An 18,568-nucleotide genomic window follows, 5' to 3' on the forward strand; every position below is an offset into this window, starting at 1 on the left:
CTGAGGCAGGAGAATTGCTTGAACCTGCAAGCGGAGGTTGCAGTGAGCTGAGATTGCGCCTCTGCACTCCTGCCTGGGCAACAGGGCAAGACTCTGTCTCAAAAAAGAAAAAAAAAAAAAAGAGCTCATGCTATGTATAGTATTTTGTGAGACTCCATAATTCACTTAAATCACCTTAGTAGGAGAGATAGTCTCAAGCATTTTCCCTTTTCGTGGCCATTTAAGTTGTTTTCTTATTAATGAACAGTTACTGTGTCCTAAGATTTCCCATTACAATGAAGAGCAAGAAAAAATTATTGAAAATAAATTCAGGCTGGGCGCAGTGGCTCACGCCTGTAATCCCAACACTTTGGGAGGCTGAGGTGGGCATATCACGAGGTCAGGAGATCGAGACCATCCTGGCTAACACGGTGAAACCTCATCTCTACCAAAAATACAAAAAAATTAGCCGAGCGTGGTGGCAGGCACCTGTAGTCCCAGCTACTTGGGAGGCTGAGGCGGGAGAATGGTGTGAACCCAGGAGGCAGAGCTTGCAGTGAGCCGAGATTGTGCCACTGCACTCCAGCCTGGGCGGCAGAGTGAGACTCTGTCTAAAATTAAAAAATAAATAAATGAAATAAAATCAATTCAAACTACAACTGAAAGACAATAGAAAATCTCTGGGAAAACTATGGAAATGCTTTGCATAGAGGAAGACTAATCTGCAGGGTTTCCAGTGCTCACTACTGGGGGTGTTGCTTTTCAGTGGTATTTTTGCTGTGGCTAAGTTGTTCTTAGCTTTCTTCCAAATTGCATGTTTGTTCGAATTTACTTTGGTCAAGTAGTTTTTTTGGCTAACTCATATAAGCATTAATTAAAAATCACCAGTATTTAGCTTTGAATATGTGTGCTCTAGCCCTAGTCCAAGCCTTATTTTAATGAATCCGCCCAGTAATAGCGGAGCAAGGTCCTGGTGGCCTTTCCCATCTGACGGAAATGGACTCAGAGAGTCGGGGTGAGGAGTTCATAACCCAAAGTCACCTGGCTGGGAAGTGGCAGAGGCTTGAGTTTGAGCCCAGACCATCCTGGATGCATCTGGGTCCTTGCCATTGTCCCTGGCCTCTCCCTCTCCTGTGAACCTTAATTGCTAGTAAGGGAAAGCTAATAGCAGGCTTATAATAAAATCTTTACTGATTCTAAAACCTTCTTCTTCTTCGGCTACAAGAGATATCCAGAGGCGTAACTTCAGTTTCTGCATTTAGCAACTAATTTGTCTATATTAAAAAGGTCTTTATAGGAGAAGCCGGCAGGACTGGGTGCATGGGTGGGGACCAGAAGCCGGTTGTCGTGAGAGGTTTTCTCGCTCTAGGGAGAATCTTCAATCAATCACTATATCAACAGACACAGATGTTTCCCTTTCTTCATGTGATGAAGATCAGAGATCCAAACTTATTCGAAAAGCCAAAGAGGCCCATTCGTACCCATTGGAATGGCAGGTTTTGCAGCAATTGTTGCATATGGATTACACACACTGAAGAGCAGGGGAAATACTAAAATGTCCCTTCATCTGATTCACATGCATGTGGCAGCCCAAGGCTGTGTTATAGGAGCAATGACTGTTGTTACGGGCTATTCCATGTATCAGGAATTCTGGGCAAAACCTAAGCCTTTAAAGAAGAGATGCTGTCTTGGTCTTGCTGGAGGAGCTTGCTTTAGTTAGACGTCTCCTTACTGAAGTTACGTATGATCGTTGAAAATAAACTAATTTGTATGGGTTTAGATGGTAACAAGGCATTTTGAATATTGGCTTCCTTTCTTGCAGGCTTGATTTGCCTGGTAACCGAATTACTAGTGATTAGTTTACTAACTAGGTCATTCAAGGGAGTCAAGCTGACTTAAAAGAAACATGTCACCTAAATGCACTTGATGGTGTTGAAATGTTCCCCTTCTTAAATTGTTAAGATGAACTTGGTTCTAAAGAAGATAACAAGCCAACCCTGTAGTATTCCCAGTTTGCTGCAGAATCTCACCTATTTTGGATGTTATATAAGCGTCCTATTTGCCCCAGTTAATGTAACTTTTTTCTACCTGTTTTGTGGACTGGCTGGCTCTTTAAGAACTCTGTCCCAAAAGTGCATGGAATATAACTGGTAAAGCTTCCCACAACTGACCATATATACGTGTGTGTTTAAACCAAATCTAGAAAGCTTACAACAGAGCTGCATGATAGCAGTATTTATTAAAGAATCACAATTGTAAACATGAGAATAACTTATAGATTCTAGTTTAGTTCTTTGGTAATTGCAAACTATATTTTTGCTGCTGTTATATTAGAATAACTTTTAAATGTCATCTTGAAATAGAAATATGTATTTTAAGCGCTCATGCAAACATAAATGAACACTTTTTAAGTGTGTGCATTGCTGATTTTTCCATAAAAATTGTAAATATTAAACTGAACACCTATAATGGATTTTATTAATGACTTATGAACAAGCTGGTTTGGTCAGACAGTATACCCAAACTTCTATATACTACAGAATGCTATTTCACTTGTGAAATTCTCTTGTCTAACTTGAATTTACATTCCATGGTGATAACATGGTATATGTATTGTTATTAAAGTAAATGACCGGCCGGGCGTGGTGGCTCACGCCTGTAATCCCAGCACTTTGGGAGGCCAAGGTGGGCGATCACCTGAGGTCAGGAGTTCGAATTCAGCCTGGCCAACATGGTGAAACCCTGTCTCTACTAAAAATACAAAAATTAGCCAGGTGTGGTGGTGGGCATCTGTAGTCCCAGCTACTCGGGAGGCTGAGGCAGGAAAATTGCTTGAACCCGGGAGGCGGAGGTTGCAGTGAGCCACAATGGTGCCACTGCACTCCAGCCTGAGCGACGGAGCAAGACTCCGTCTCAAAAAACAACAAAAAAGTAAATGACCATATCAAAAAAAAGGTCTTTATAGTAACGCTGTGGTGCTAGATAGAGTGTGTTTTCATTTACGTGCATTGTCTTGGTTTATAATGTGAACTGTCATGGGAAATAATAAAAAATTACATATTAATAAAAGGAGCAAGCAAGAAAAAAAGAACCCTCAAGTGCACCAGAACCATTCATTGCCCCACAGGAAAATTAGTTCAGATGTAAACTGGAAATCTGGGAAGGCCAGCAGCGTGGCGGAATGCACCTCTAGAAAGGGAGTATACCATGGAGGCCAGGCAGGGCCATGGAGTACAACCCGTGCTGGGCCGGGAACCAGGACACCTGAGCTCCAGCCCCAGCGCAAGTCATTTCACATGGGTTTTATGGAGTTTCTTGCTCACTTGTTTCTTGGTTTATTGCACAAGCATGTGCTGGGTGCAGCCTCTGGATCCAGTTCTACGTTGGGCAGGGGGAACGCTGAGATGCCAGGGGCACCCCACATGGCCCTGCCCACAAGGAGCCTGAGGTCTAGAACAGAGACAAGCTGCAAACAATGAGTGCAGTATGATGTGCTTGCTGGATGCTGAAATTTATCCCTGAGGATACTGGAGTTTCATGAGAATTGTATAATTTATCATTTCTTTTGATGATAATAAAAACAATCTTTTAGGTATCAAGAAGAAAAAAAAGTCTTCTCTTCAGGAACTGTGAGGTCGTCCATGACAGGGTGACAGTCTCTGCAAGGTTAGGGGCAAGGGAGCCGGGCATCAAGGAGAATTTCTCCACAGCAGTGACCAGTGCTTTTGAGCTGGGTCGGGCTGTGTGAATTGGGACTCAGTGACTGGAGTGATAGGGAGAGAGGAACAGCAGGCAGAGCAGAGGGCACGGCGGGTGCCATGGCAGAGGGCAGCAGGCTGTGCGCAACATGCACCCATGGTGAGCGCAGTTCAAGGATCCCCATCCAAAACAGGTGGAGGGGAGTGGGTATGGTCACTGTGCAGAACGTGGGTCACCGGGGACCTTGTGTGCTGGGCTGAGGGCTAACTCCAGTCTACAGTGGGTAAAGCCGAGCTTTGCTCCGGCCCCTCAGTGCACCTCGACTTCATCATCTGAAAAATGGAGGAGAAGGTCAAGGACCAGGAAAGTCCTAGGAACCATTAGTGTGTCTAGCTCCTGCATTGCTTCCGGGAAGGCGAACCTCCTCCTCTCTCTGACTTTCCCCAGTGCAGGTGGTCCAAAGCTGAGGGCAGTGGTTACTTAAAGGCCAGTTAGGATAACCAGAGGGTTGCTGGTTACACCACCTGGCACACAGTTGGCACTGATTAAATGTCTGCTCCCTCTTGCTTTGAGGGCTTTTCATTTGGGTTACCATGTCTGGGCTAGATGTATTAGGAAGCAATTGCTCCAGAATGTCTTCTAAAGATGGCCCGACCTTGGCCCATGATGGGTGGCGCCACATTAGGGCCACACAGGAGAGGCCAGGACAAGAAGCCATGCCTAGGTTCACATAGAAAGAGGAGGATCAACTGGGCGGCCCTGACACCCTCCTGTCTGTGCAGCCCAGCTGGGCTTTCTCAGTTTTGTTTGTCCTCTGCTGGATGCAGAGGAATCCTGACTGACTGGCTATGCGTGGTTTTTTTTTTTTTTTTTTGCTGGAACAGACTGTTCTGAGGTTTCACAACACCTCTACCTCAACCAGCCGCTCTGGTCCTAAATCCTGCACCTTGCAAAGGTATCTTGCTACGGGCCCCTGCTCTGAGTCCTGAACATGCCTGAAGAATGTGTGTTAGGGCGTTCTGAATTAACTCAATCATCTTGTCGATGTGGGCCAGAACCCCCAGCACAGGTGAAGCTACCAGCCTGACATCCCACTGTCCACTCTCTGGATTTGGGCTGCACAGATGCCACAGCCCAAGTCTCTAAGAGTCAGTGCCTAGGGGTCTCCATTTTGTTGCCAAACATTTAAAACTGCACCTTTGGTGACATACACCTGTTTCTCCTACATTAATTTTCTTCTCGAGATGGCCAAAAGCTCAGAAAATGTTTGCTTTGCACATGGAATCCATTTCCCTACATCTCTGCTGATGCATCCAGTCATTTTGCCAATGCAGATTTATTGAGCACTTACTACATGCCAAGAAGTGAGAGTAGTCTGCAGCAGGAAGAAGAAATGGTGCCTGTGCTGGAATAGCAACCCCTAAAGCCCTTAAAACCTGTCACCTCTACAATTCAGGTGTTGTGGGGCGATTACAAGAGGTAAGGGCCAGGCAAGGTGGCTCATGCCTGTAATCCCAGCACTTTGGGATGCCAAGGTGAGTGGATCGCCTGAGGTCAGGAATTCAAGAACAGCCTGGCCAACATGGCGAAACCCCGTCTCTACTAAAAATACAAAAAATCAGCCCAGGATGGTGATGTGTGCCTCTAATCCCAGCTATTCAGGAGGCTGAGGCAGGAGAATCGCTTGAACTGGGAGGCGGAGGTTGCAGTGGGCTGAAATCACACCACTGCCCTCCAGCCTGGGTGACAGAGCAAAACTCTGTCTCAAAAGAAAATAAATTTAAAAAAAAAAAAATGTAAGACCCAAGGATCTGTACCCAAAGAGGTCTGGGTTTGAATCCTGCTCCCAACATTCCCTGCTCTGTGAAAACATCCAATCCCCCTCTGAGCTTCAATTCTTCTTAACAGGAAAAATTATCCTGTAGTCCCAGCTACTCGGGAGTCTGAGCCACGAGATCATTTGAGCCTGGGAGGCAGAGTGAGCGGAACAACCCTCAGAGGGCTGTTGTGAGTCCACTGAGACCAGATCTGTGAAGACTTCAGTGTAAGGAATTCCCATGGGAAGGGCCCCGCTCCCACGGCTGCTGCCACGCTGTAGTTGACATTTCATTTTGGCAACTGCATGACCTGGACCCCTTCACATCTCCATTTCCTGAACTCTAAAATGGTGATAATAAGATCTATGTACCAAGCTTTTCATAGAAGATTTAAGAAGAGAATGTCTGTAACATTAAACAATAAGCATATGACACAGCAAACATCTCTTTTTTTTTTTTTTTTTTGAGATAATCTCACTCTCTCACCCAGGCTGGAGTGCAGTGGGTCACAATCTCCGCTCATTTCGCCTCCTGGGTTCAAGCAGTTCTTGTGCCTCAGCCTCCCGAGGAGCTGGGACTATAGGAGCGAGCCACCACGCCTGGCTAATTTTTGTATTTTTAGTCAAGACGGGGATTTCACCATATTGTCCAGGCTGGTCTCGAACTCCTGACCTCAAGTGATCCGCTCATCTCGGCCTCCCAAAGTGTTGAGATTACAGGCATGAGCCACCGCACCCAGCCAGCATACATCTTATTATAAGAAAACAAAATGAGCCCATGCTCCTTTTGACTATGATAGGTAGAACACTTTTGCTACTCTGCTCTCTATAAATATTCCAAAGAAAAACACCTGTGGCTACTGTAATGCCAAGTACCACGCTCTGTGCACTCACATCCTTTGTTATTTAATGGGCTTTGGGAAGTGGTCGTGATCCCTGCTCTGCAGATGATAAAACAGTGGCTCAGAAAGGTTCCAGAGCTTGCCCAATGTTACACACTAACGAGCTGGGATTGGACCCAAATACGTTTAACTCAAAAGGCCTTGCACTTGCCACTGTATGTTCCTGACAGCCCACAGGTGGTGTGCATATGAGTCTTCGAGACGCCATTCATTCAGGGAACGTAGCAGCCACCATGTACAGAGCAGCCCTGACAGCTCTGATTTCCTTTACCACTCACGATTCAAGCAGTGAGGCACTTGCCCCTCTGAGTTCCATCCCCATCGAGGGGTCCCTCCCAAAGTCTTTACAATTAGGCAGTTGCCCTTCACTTTCCTTCTGGGGTAGCATGTTCAAATTTCGCAAATAAAAGTGCAGGATGCCTAGTTAAGTTTGAATTTCAAATTTAAAAAAAATACATTTTCAGTATTAGGATAGATTATCTAGGGGCAAATAGTATTTGATTTTTTTTTTTTTTTAAATCTGATAACCCTCCTTTCAGCTGACCACCACGTTTGGCTGGGGGCAGAGCATCAGTCAAGCCTGGATAGAAAGAGGGGCAGAAGGAACCAGGCAGACTCTCCAAATCTTAATTCAAGCCTGTCAGAAATTTAACCTTCACTGTTCATCGCCTCCTTATCCCAGCTCTGAGGGCCGATTCAGGGTTCATACCTGCTTCCCAGAGAAAATGCAAGTGGATCAGTCAGTTCGAGAGAAATTAACCTTTTAGAGAAATTAACCTTTTCTCTTCTCCCTTCCTCCTGAGAGGAGTAATACATCTAGGAATTGCTAGGCACTTTCCAACACTTCTTTCCCAAGAGCACAGACGGACAAGAATTGGAGTCTAGAAATTAAAGATGGAGCTTCACCAAGGAGAGGATCAGAAAGGCCAGTTCAAAGGGACAGCATGTGCGAAACCTCAGAACTTTGCAAGGAGGTGTTGTGTGCAGAAAAACAGAGAGTCACCGGGCACAGTGGCTCACGCCTGTAATCCCAGCACTTTGGGAGGCCGAGGCGGGTGGATCACCTGAGGTTGGGAGTTCAAGACCAGTCTGATCAACATGGAGAAACCCCATCTCTACTAAAAATACAAAATTAGCCAGGCATGGAGGCTCATGCCTGTAATCTCAGCTACTTGGGAGGCTGAGGCAGGAGAATCGCTTTAACCTGAAAGGCGGAGGTTGCGGTGAGCCGAGATCATGCCATTGCACTCCAGCCCGGGCAACAAGAGCAAAACTCTGTCTCAAAAAACAAACAAACAAAAACAAACAAACAAACAAAAAACAAGAAAAAGAAAAATGGAGAGATTCATGTATAACTGAGGCCTCGGATGTTCAGGGGAGTGACTGGGAAGAGAGTGGCAAGCAGGCCCCAAAACATAAGAGGCTGTGGATGTTGGTTACTGATTCTGGATTCTATCCCAAAGACAGTGAGGAGTCGTTGAAAGATTTTGACCAGGGGAGTTACCTGACTGATGATTTAATTTTGCTTTTATTTGATTACTAGGGAGGTTGGACTGTTTTTCCATGTTTGCTATGTGTATTTCTTGTTTTTTTTTATTTTTTTTATTTGTAATAACTTTGAACATAGAAGGGTTTTAATCTCTTCCAATTTTTATAATGTTCCTCATTTCCCTTTTTAAAGATTTTATGATTTTTAAAGTAAAAACCAGTTTGAATTTTATACAAATATGTTGTTATATTTTTAAGTGTAGATTCTTTCAGTATTTTTGTCTTAAGAAAGTAACTTTCTATTCTGAGGAGAGATTCCAGATGGATAGTAGAGTTAAATTAAAAAACAAAAAAATGCGACTGTGTGCGGTGGCTCACACCTGGAATCCCAGCACTTTGGGAGGCTCAGTGGGCAGATCATGAGGTCAGGAAATCGAGAGCATTCTGGCTAACATGGTGAAACCCCATCTCTACTAAAAATACAAAAAACTAGCTGGGTGTAGGGGCGGGCGCCTGTAGTCCCAGCTACTCGGGAGGCTGAGGTGGGAGAATGGCGTGAACCCAGGAGACGGAGCTTACAGTGAGCCGAGATGGCGCCACTGCACTCCAGCCTGGGTGACAGAGTGAGACTCCATCTAAAAAAAAAAAAAAAAAGGCATGGCTATTTTTCTTCTAATGTTTTTCAAAAAACTTATATGTATATTGTTTGTTAGGTTTAACTGTATAATCCATCTGGAATTTATTTTGAAGTATAGTCAATTTCCCCAATGCCTTTTATTGATTAAATTTGTGTCTTACCCACTGTTGGGTGGTACTTCCTATTCATAAAGTGGGTTTCAAATGCCCAGGAATTGGTTTCAGAAGGTCTATTCTATTCCAGTAACCACTCTGTCCATTCTTATTCAAATCGTATACTATTTTCATTACTGCAACTTACTAATGCATATATAACATCTGAAAAGAATGCTCATCCACTTCTTTTACAAAATCATCTTTTACTATTCTTCCAAATAAACTTACAATCCATTTGTTGGGTTCTAAGAAAAATTCTACTGTGATTTGGACAGAATTAGTTGGAAAGAATTGCCACGATATGTCACTCAAATGCATTATTTCTAAATGAACTTCTTTTTTTTTTTTTTTTTTTTTTGAGATGGAGTCTCACTCTGTCACCCAGGTTGGAGTGCAGTGGCATGATTTCGGCTCACTGCAAGCTCCACCTTCCGGGTTCACGCCATTCTCCTGCCTCAGCCTCCTGAGTAGCTGGGACTACAGGCATCCGCCACCTCGCCTGGCTAGTATTTTGTATTTTTGGTAGAGATGGGGTTTCATGGTGGTCTCGATCTCCTGACCTCGTGATCCGCCCACCTTGGCCTCCCAAAGTGCTGGGATTACAGGCGTGAGCCCCCACGCCTGGCCTCAAATACATTATTTCTAATACTCACAAAACTCCATAAAGTTGGTATAATTATCTCCATCTTACAAATGAGTAAACTGAGGCTCTGAGAAGTCACTAGCTTGCTTAAAGCCACACATTTAAATATGTCTGAGATGTAAGCCCATTACTTTGTTCTTGCAGTTCAAATGCTTCACTCAGCAGAAAGCTCAGTAAATTAAAAAAATAAAGACATTTTGGGATAGTTACATTTAGCAAACAAGTATTAAGTACCTATTATAGCCGGGTGCAATGGTTCATGCCTGGAATCCCAGCACTTTGGGAGGCCAAGGCAGGTGGATCACTTGAGACCACGAGTTCGAGACCAGCCTGGGCAACATGGCAAAACTCCATCTCTACTAAAAATACAAAATTTAGCTGGGTCTGGGGGTACACACCTGTTGTCCCAGCTCCTCGGGAGACTGAGGCACGAGAATCACTTGAACCCAGGAGGTGGAGACTGCAGGGAGCAGAGATCACACCACTGCACTCCAGCCTGGGTGACAGAGCAAGACTCTGTCTCAAAAAAAAAAAAAAATTGTATTAAGTACCTATTATGTGCCAGATACTGGGGATAAAAATGAGTAAGACACAATCTCCGCCATGAAGGTACTTGCAGCATTGGAGAGAGAGCAAGAGAAAAGTATAGATAATTACAGTACAGTGTAATAAGTTATGCCAAAACCATAGTTTCCTGTATTGTGTGCTTATCATGTGCCAGGCACCGTTCTAAACCCATTACCTACATCTTCTCATTTTATCATATGAGGTTTAGTTTCTGTTGCATCCATTTCGCATCTGGGAACACCAAGCCATGAAGATGTTAAATAACTTGCCCAAGATAGTGAAGTTGCCAAGAGGCAGAGCTGGTATAATTGATCCTCCTTGTTCAACCCGGACAGATTCCCTGGGGGAGGCACAGATGGCCTGCGTCTGGAAGGATGCCCAGGAATGAAGCAGGCAGCAAAGAGGGAAAAATTGAGTTCGCAGGCATGGAAACTATTGCCTACAAACCTATGGGCAAGAAGGCCCAGGGTGCACTGGGGAGAGTGAGGGTTAAGTAATCATAACCGTAACAACTGATGTTTACTGAGCACTTACTAGATGCCACATACTCTCCTGAGTGCTTTACATGTGGCAACTGATTTCATTTTCACAACAACCCTGTGAGGTATGTGTCAGTCCGTTACATAGACAGGAAAAATGAGGCACAGCAAGATGAAGTAGTTTGACCCTGAGCACAGGGTCACACAGCTAGTAAGCAGCCGAGCTGGAAATGCAAGCGGAGAAGGAATATAGTTCAGATCATGAAAAGTCTCAGAAAAACAATTTGAATTGGAACTTATAGAACTGGAAAATCACTAAAGGGTTTTGAGTAAGCGGCATGGTCAGATTTACAATGAACTGGGCAGAAAGATGATAGTCGCCCTCATTTCAGCCAATAGCCAGGCAGCACATTGTGTTTCTATGATCTCACTGCAACACCGTGACCAGTCAATCCAGGCAGGTATTATTATTTCCATTTCTATATGATCAAACTAAGGCTCTGAGGAAGCAAATGACTCTACCATCACTAGATGGTGGAGACAGAATTCAGATCCTGGTGCATCTAACATCAAAGACCAGCTCTCTCCATCTCACACAGTAGAGCAAATGACAAGAAAGAGGGGAGCAGGGTCTTGTCCCCCCATCCCTGGTGGGTCACGGCACTCACTATGTTGGGGGTGAGAGTTCCCTGGCAGGCATGTAGGTCACCTCCTGACAGTAATTAAAATGGAGAGTTGCAAAGAGATAAAACTTTACAAAGCATTCTTGGCATTCTTGCCCATGACTAGACCAATATTAACTTTCACTGGGAGCATTGATGGGCAGTTCCTTCAGGATTTGAGTTACTCCTTCCATTTTTCCTTCTGTACTGGAAAATCTCCACCTTCCGAGTCTAGACACCCATTGTTTGGATGACAGGAGGAGCCTACGTGCTGAAAGGCTGGCCCTGGAACCGATGCTACCAAGTGAGCATGGCCCATCTGGAACACATTTGGGCACCAAGGGTCATAATCATTTGTGATCCTGAGAACATGCACCAGAGACAGTTCACTGGGAACTTAAAAAAAAAAAAAAAAAAAAAAACAAGAAGACAGAGTCGGCTCAGTAAACATGTACAAAATACTTCTGTGTGAGGGAGATGGGGGAGAAAAGGAACTGATATAAAAAGCAAAGAAGGCCGGGCCTGGTGGCTCACGCTTGTAATTCCTGCACTTAAGAAGGCTGAGGCAGGCAGATCACTTGAGTCCTGGAGTTCGGGACCAGGCTGGCCAACATGGCAAAACCCCATCTCTACAAAAAAATACAAAAACTAGCCGGGCATGATGGCATGTGCCTGCAGTCCCAGTTACTCAGGGGGGTTGAGGCAAGAGGATAGCTTGAACCCGGAAGGTCATGACTGCAGTGAGCTGAGATGGCACCACTGCACTCCAGCCTGGGTGACAGAGGGAGACCCTGTCTCAAAAAAAAAAAAAAAGAAGAAGAAGAAAAGAAGCAGACTGGAAATGAAAGCCGAACCTATGGAGAGGAGAAACTGTTGTCTCCATTTTGCAGATAAGAAAACCGAGGCTCTGGAATATCAACTAACTTGCCCAAGATCAAGCAGCAGCTGAGTTGTTTTTCAATCCATAGCTGTTCTTCAAAGCATGAGCTATTGAGCCCTATTCTGTAATTAGAATAAGAGGAAGAAAAGGAGACTTGAAAAGTTAAAAAAAAGTTACAGTAGGCCTGGTGCAGTGGTTCACGCCTGTAATCCCAGCACTTTGGGAGGCTGAGGCAGGTGGATCACAAGGTCAAGAGTTCAAGACCAGCCTGACCAAGATGGTGAAATCTCGTCTCTACTAAAAATTCAAAAATTAGCCTGGCGCGGTGGTGGGTGCCCATAATCCCAGCTACTCAGGAGGCTGAGGCAGAGAATTGCTTGAACCCTGGAGGTTGCAGTGAGCCGAAATCCTGCCACTGCATTCCAGCCTGGGCGAGAGTGAGACTCATTCTCAAAAAAAAAAAAAAAATTACAGTAAATGTGTTAGACAAAATCAACACCTACTTGGATATAAAAAGTACATTCCATTTGATCATAAAATAATCCAGACCCTAACATATGTGAGCAAAGAACAGCATAATGTGTGCAATTAAAAACCAATTTGACCTTTGAGAACATTCAAAGAAATGTAAATGAAAACAAGAATTTGCTATTTAATATCAAATAAATTCCGTGGAAAATAATGATAACACCTAATGCTAGGAAAGATGAGTAGAAACTAAAACACATGAGCAGAGCTGTTAAGCAGGTTTAATTGGTTCTGCCTGGTTGAAAAATAATTTGGCAGCATATTTCAAATGTTAACCACATTTTCATATGCCTCAACTGTAATGCCAAGCTTGGAAATGAATCTAAGTAAATAATGCAAAATGAAGGCAAAGCTGTACTGCAGCCTTCTCTACTATAATAACAAAGAAAACAAAACAAAAATCAGAAACCATCAAAATACCCAACAGTACAGTAATTGTTGCGTTCATTAGTCATGGGGCATCTATTTAGAAGACTTTAACAGTCATTTAAATTTTTAATTCTCAACACTATGTAGCATGATGGAAAATGTTTTTGCTAGAACATCAAGAGAAAAGAGCAGTCTACCAAATGGCGTCTAAGCTATGATTGAAATGATGAAAATGTGTATCTGCAAATGGACAGAGAAAAGAAAGGAACATGGACCAAAAAAAAAAAAAAAAAAAATGAAACCAGTTAGGTTGTTTGGGTGGTGGGATTGAGGCTAATTTTTTATGTTACAGTTGATGCAATATTTATGCAAGGAAGGAAAAACATCACACTCATAAAAATGATAGCTCTGTGATTGTATCAGGCCAAATTCCTCCAGTGCTAAAAATATGTTAAGAACTTCTGGAGAGCTCCGTTAACTCTTTAAATTACCACTGTGGGACCATTGAATGTTAAAATAACAATAATTGTAGTATAAAAAAAGGCCAGTAAGTTAATGCTGCTTCCAAATTTACCAAGTTAACTCCCAAGACATAACTGAAGCATTAAGGCGATCCGGCCCAACAAGCCCAAATATAGAAGAGTCAGAGAGTCACACAGTGTGGCTCGCCGCGTATGGACAACCACAAAACACCATTTACAGGTTGGCCTTAATGCGTTCCTAATTCTCACCATATTTCCCACAGCTAAAGCTTGCCCCCTGTATGAGGTCTCTCCCCTCCTCACCTTCTAAGGCATTTCACGTTTACAGTTTAGGTTTTAAACTAAGGCTAAAAATCCTAGTTTACATGCTATACTGCTCAGATTGTCTCCCACTGGTTGAACTGATCTTCCTAACGCAATGCTGCAAGCTATGAGGAAAGAGCTATGTCCCTACTTGGTGAAGCGGTCCCACAGCTCTGGCATCCTCTCAGGCACCAGGAACACTTACATGTGGTAGTTCCTGTGGCCACTGTAACAGATTACCACCAAGTTAGTTGGTGGCTTAAGACAGAAATGTAATTTCTCACAGTTTGAGAGGCCACAAGTCTGAAATCAGTAGCAATAGGCTGGAATCAGGAAGTCAGCTGGGCCACACTGCTTATCCAGGCTCTTCCAGCTCCTGGCAGCTGCCAGCATTCCTTGGCTTATGGCCACATCACTTCAATCTTTGCCTTCCTGGTCACATTCTCCTCTTCTCTGTCGACTCTCCCTCTACCTCTCTCTTATAAGGACCTTTGCAATGGCATGTAGGGTCCACCTAGATAATCCAGAATGACCTCCCCATCTCAGGATCCGTAACTAAATCGCATCTGCAAAGTCCCTTTCGCCATGTAAGGTGACATTTACAGGTTCTGGAGATTAGGACCTGACTCTCCCTTGGAAGGGGGCATTATTCAGCCTGCCATACCATATGTCATGGACATGGGGGATAGAATGAGGCACTTCTCTCCTGGAAGCTAGGTCAGGACATAAACCTCTCCTGTGCCAAAAAACCTCTAGGAATGTAAGCGGACCCACTCCTCCATCCCTTCTCTCAGCAACTATCTGTGCTATGTTTACTTGACCAGGCTCAGTTTGGGGCACCAGGGACATAGATCTAAATAAGAACAAGCTTTGCCCTTGAGTTGCTCAGGGGCTAGTGTGTGTGTGAAGGGGTGCGGTGACAGCCAAGTAAAAAACTACCACGTGATGTGCCCTGTGCCAAAGCAAAGGTTTGTGAACAAAGCACTGTGAACAGTCAGATGAAAGACGATTCAGAGACTATGAAAAGTGACTGTGCTCTTAATTGATAAGCAGGGGCCAGGCAGGCTGAAGAAGACCAGGAGGACATAGTCTAGCCTAGAAGAGCAGGAAGGAATGAGATATTAACAGAGGCAAGTCTGTCTGGGTTGAGGCACTGGGGGATCAGGGCAGGGGACAAGTAGGAGCATGAGGCCAGACCAGACCTGGATCAAGAGATCAGACTGAGAGCTGTGCAGAGCCATAGAATGTTCTGAGCAAACAGTGTCCTCACAGTTCCACCTCACAGAGCTAATTCACCCTCTTACCCAACAATCCTGTTCACAGGAATTGCCCCTGCAAACATGCATAGCCACAGAGATAAGGGTTTGAGGATGTTCACTAGAGCATTGCTTCAACAGCTAAATTTCTATGCAACCTGAATATCCTTCAGCATGTACTGGTTCAATAAGTGCCAAACTATAGGATATTAATTCTTTTTTTAAAAAATGTAAAAATGCAAAGGAACCCTGTATACTGACATGAGGGGGATGTTGCTTGGGGAAAACAGTAAGCTATTGAACAAAAATGCATAGTATGATTCGATTTTTATATATATATATATATATATTTTTTTTTTTTTGAGACAAAGTGTTACTCTGTCACCCAGGCTGGAGTGCAGTGGCACAATCTCGGCCTACTAATTTTTGTATTTTTAGTATAAGAGATGGGGTTTCAACATGTTGGCCAGGCTGGTCTTGAACTCCTGGCCCCAGGTGATCCACCTGCCTCAGCCTCCCAATATGCTAGGATTACAGGTGTGAGCCACCATGCCCGACCCCTCCATTTGTGTTTCTAAAGAAACCCCAAACTGTATGAATCTAGGTAAATATAGGCAGAGATAAATAGGTCATAAGAATACATAAAAATGAATGATAGTTGCAGAAAAGGAATTGAAAGGAATAACTCTTGACCCTCTTCAGAGCTGGGATTTTGAAGTTTTTATATATAAATATAGAAACCAAAAGAGAGAAACTGATGGCCTTAAAAAATAGTTTCAATAAAAACAAAGGGCAGGCCGGGCGCGGTGGCTCATGCCTGTAATCCTAGCACTTTGGGAGGCCGAGGAGGGTGTATCACTTGAGGTCAGGAGTTCGAGACCATCCTGGCCAACATGGTGAAACCCCATGCCCACCAAAAATACAAAAATTAGCCAGGCGTTGTGGCTTACGCCTGTAATCCCAGCTACTCGGGAGGCTGAGGTAGGACAATCGCTTGAATCTGGGAAATGGAGGTTACGTGAACCGAGATCGTGCCACTGAACTCCAGCCTGCGCAACATGAGGGACACTCCATCTCAAAAAAAAAAAAGAAAGAGAGAGAGGGAAAGTGAGATCAAAGGGCTGAAGGAAGGACCCAGGTTCTTCCAAACATGAAGGGCACCACTACACTCCAGCCTGGGAGACAGAGGGGGACTCTGTCTCAAAAAAAAAAAGGGAAGGCAACAAGGTAGGACAGTTTTCAGAAGTTCTTTTGAGAAGGGTCCACATAGCAGAAATGTTGACTGACCTTGTGGCTGAGGCGAGAGGGAGGGAGGCTGGTCACTGGTCAGGAGGCCCCCAACAGCCCAAGGCAAGGGAAAGGCCCAGAGGAGTGCCCAGGATCTACAGAAGAAAGTAGAAGAGGTTTCCAAACAGAAGCAAGTCCACAGAGCGAGCCGCAGGCTGCAGTGTGGAGGCTGACTGCCGGGAGGGGCTGATAAATCTTGTACAGTGGAGTGGACGGTGCAGCCTCTCACTGAGAGCCAGATCAGGGAGAATGAGTGATGTTCCAAGGAAGGAGAGGAAACAGAAATGCAGGCTCTGCTTTTGGAGATGTTTAAAAGGTAGCCGGCCGAGGCGGGCGGATCACGAGGTCAGGAGATCGAGACCATCCTGGCTAACATGGTGAAACCCCGTCTCTACTAAAAAAAATACAAAAAACTAGCCGGGCGACGTGGGGGGCGCCTGTAGTCCCAGCTACTCGGGAGGCTGAGGCAGGAGAATGGCGTGAACCCGGGAGGCGGAGCTTGCAGTGAGCTGAGACCCGGCCACTGCACTCCAGCCTGGGCGGCAGAGCGAGACTCCGTCTCAAAAAAAAAAAAAAAAAAAGGTAGCCCTTCCTCCGAGTTGGCTGTCTTTCTGAGAGAATAGTCTCTTTGCTCTGCAGAAAAAAGGGGCAGCCCTTAGAAGAGCTTGTCTGTGTGGTCCAAAGGAAAGAGCTCCAAGGACTCAGGAACTCTTTGGGGTACCAGAGCAGACCCTCTTGTGTCCAGAAGTTGTTCCTTTCGGTGGGTCCGTGGTCTCGCTGACTTCAAGAATGGAGCCATGGACCTTCATGGTGAGTGTTACAGCTCTTAAAAATGGATGCCATGGACCCAAAGAGTGAGCAGCAGCAAGAGCTATCACGAAGAGCAAAAGAAGAAAACTTCCACAACGTGGAACGGTGCTCGAGGGGGCTGCCTGTGTGGCTGGGGTGGCCAGCTTTTATTCCCTTGTTTGTCCCCACCCATGTCTTGCTGATTGGTCCATTTTACAGAGTGCTGATTGGTCCATTTTACAAACCTCTAGCTAGCCACAGAGCGCTGATTGGTGCGTTTTTACAGAGTGCTGATTGGTGCATTTTACAAACCCCTTGTAAGGCAGAAAAGTTCTTCAAGTCCCCACCAGACCCAGAAGTCCAGCTGGCTTCACCTCTCACTCTGACCTAGGAGTCTCAACAGTCTCCCTTATAGAAGTTTTACAAGTTAATGACAAGGTGACAGTCACCCAACTCCTTCCCCTGGGAGGCACCCAGGCCGCCTCCCTCTAATTGACTCATTATGACCCAGATGCTTTTAAGACATATTATAAAGCTACAGTAATCAAGACAGTTTGGTATTCCTGAAAATATAAATACATACATCCATGGAGCAGATTACAGAGCAGGGCCTCTACCAAGGCCACCCCTCCCAATTGTAAACACATCCGTAACTTAGCTCCAGATAAAATTCACAGTTCCCTAGCTGGCCCATGCAAACCTTTGGCTTTATGGGCAAAATCTGGGAGCAAGACCTAAAAGTGAGGGTATGCCTCCCGGGTTCCTCACCTAACCTTTTCTGCAGGCCGCTGTAAGAGACTGCTAAGAACATAAGGAGGCCAGTGGTTTCGCTTTTCTTAATAACATTTGTAGGGTTTCTCCCTTTGGTAACAAATGACGTACATGTCTTTCCGTGCAGAAATGATGATAGCTATGTGATCAGTTTTCCAGCTCCAAATTTAGCCAGCTATTTCGTGGTGCCTCTGCTGAGTGTTTCTCAGACATAGCCCAGCCCTGGACAATAAATATCAGTTGAAATGAATAACTCTTATTGCCAAACCTGTCGAGCGTATGCTCCTGTTATGAAACTAACCGGCCCTATGTTGTCTGGGTTCCCAGTCACATCATTGATCAATTCCAGTACCTAGGCCACAACCGAAGCTTCATCTTCCCTGGAAAACCCATAGGCTATTACGTTTTTGTTAAACTAATGTGAAGAGAAAGAAGAAAACCAACAATTCTGCCAGTGCCAGCCCCTGGGAGTTGTGCTACCTGCTTTTCATGTGTTTTCTCATTTATTTGACACCATAGCTGGCAATGGGGTTGTGCTTTGCTTTATTTTATGGATGAGGAAAGTGAGTCTCTGAGAGGTAAAGTGACTTGACCAAGGTCACATGGCAAGTTGGTGGCATAAAGCCACAAGTGGTCCATCTGACCCCCACTGACTTGTCAGGCTGATGGGGAGAGTGTGTGTGTGTGTCTTTTTTTTTTTTTTTTTTTTGAAACGGAGTCTTGCTGTTTTGCCAGGGTGGAGTGCAGTGGCGCAATCTCGGCTCACTGCAACCTCCATCTCCCGTGTTCAAGCGAATCTCCTGCCTCAGTCTCCCGAATAGCTAGAACTACATGTGCTTGCCACCATGCCCAGCTAATTTTTGTAATTCTTAGTAG

The 18,568-nt window shown here is 44.8% G+C and overlaps 1 pseudogene; it reads left to right on the top strand.

Annotated features, from left to right (window-relative positions):
• Positions 1–975: 975 nt before the first annotated feature.
• Positions 976–2,485, top strand: LOC144341294 (HIG1 domain family member 1A, mitochondrial pseudogene; annotated as a pseudogene).
• Positions 2,486–18,568: the final 16,083 nt, after the last annotated feature.

This window comes from Macaca mulatta, chromosome 6 (genome assembly GCF_049350105.2).
Source record: "Macaca mulatta isolate MMU2019108-1 chromosome 6, T2T-MMU8v2.0, whole genome shotgun sequence".
In the NCBI taxonomy this organism is placed as follows: Eukaryota; Metazoa; Chordata; class Mammalia; order Primates; family Cercopithecidae; genus Macaca; species Macaca mulatta.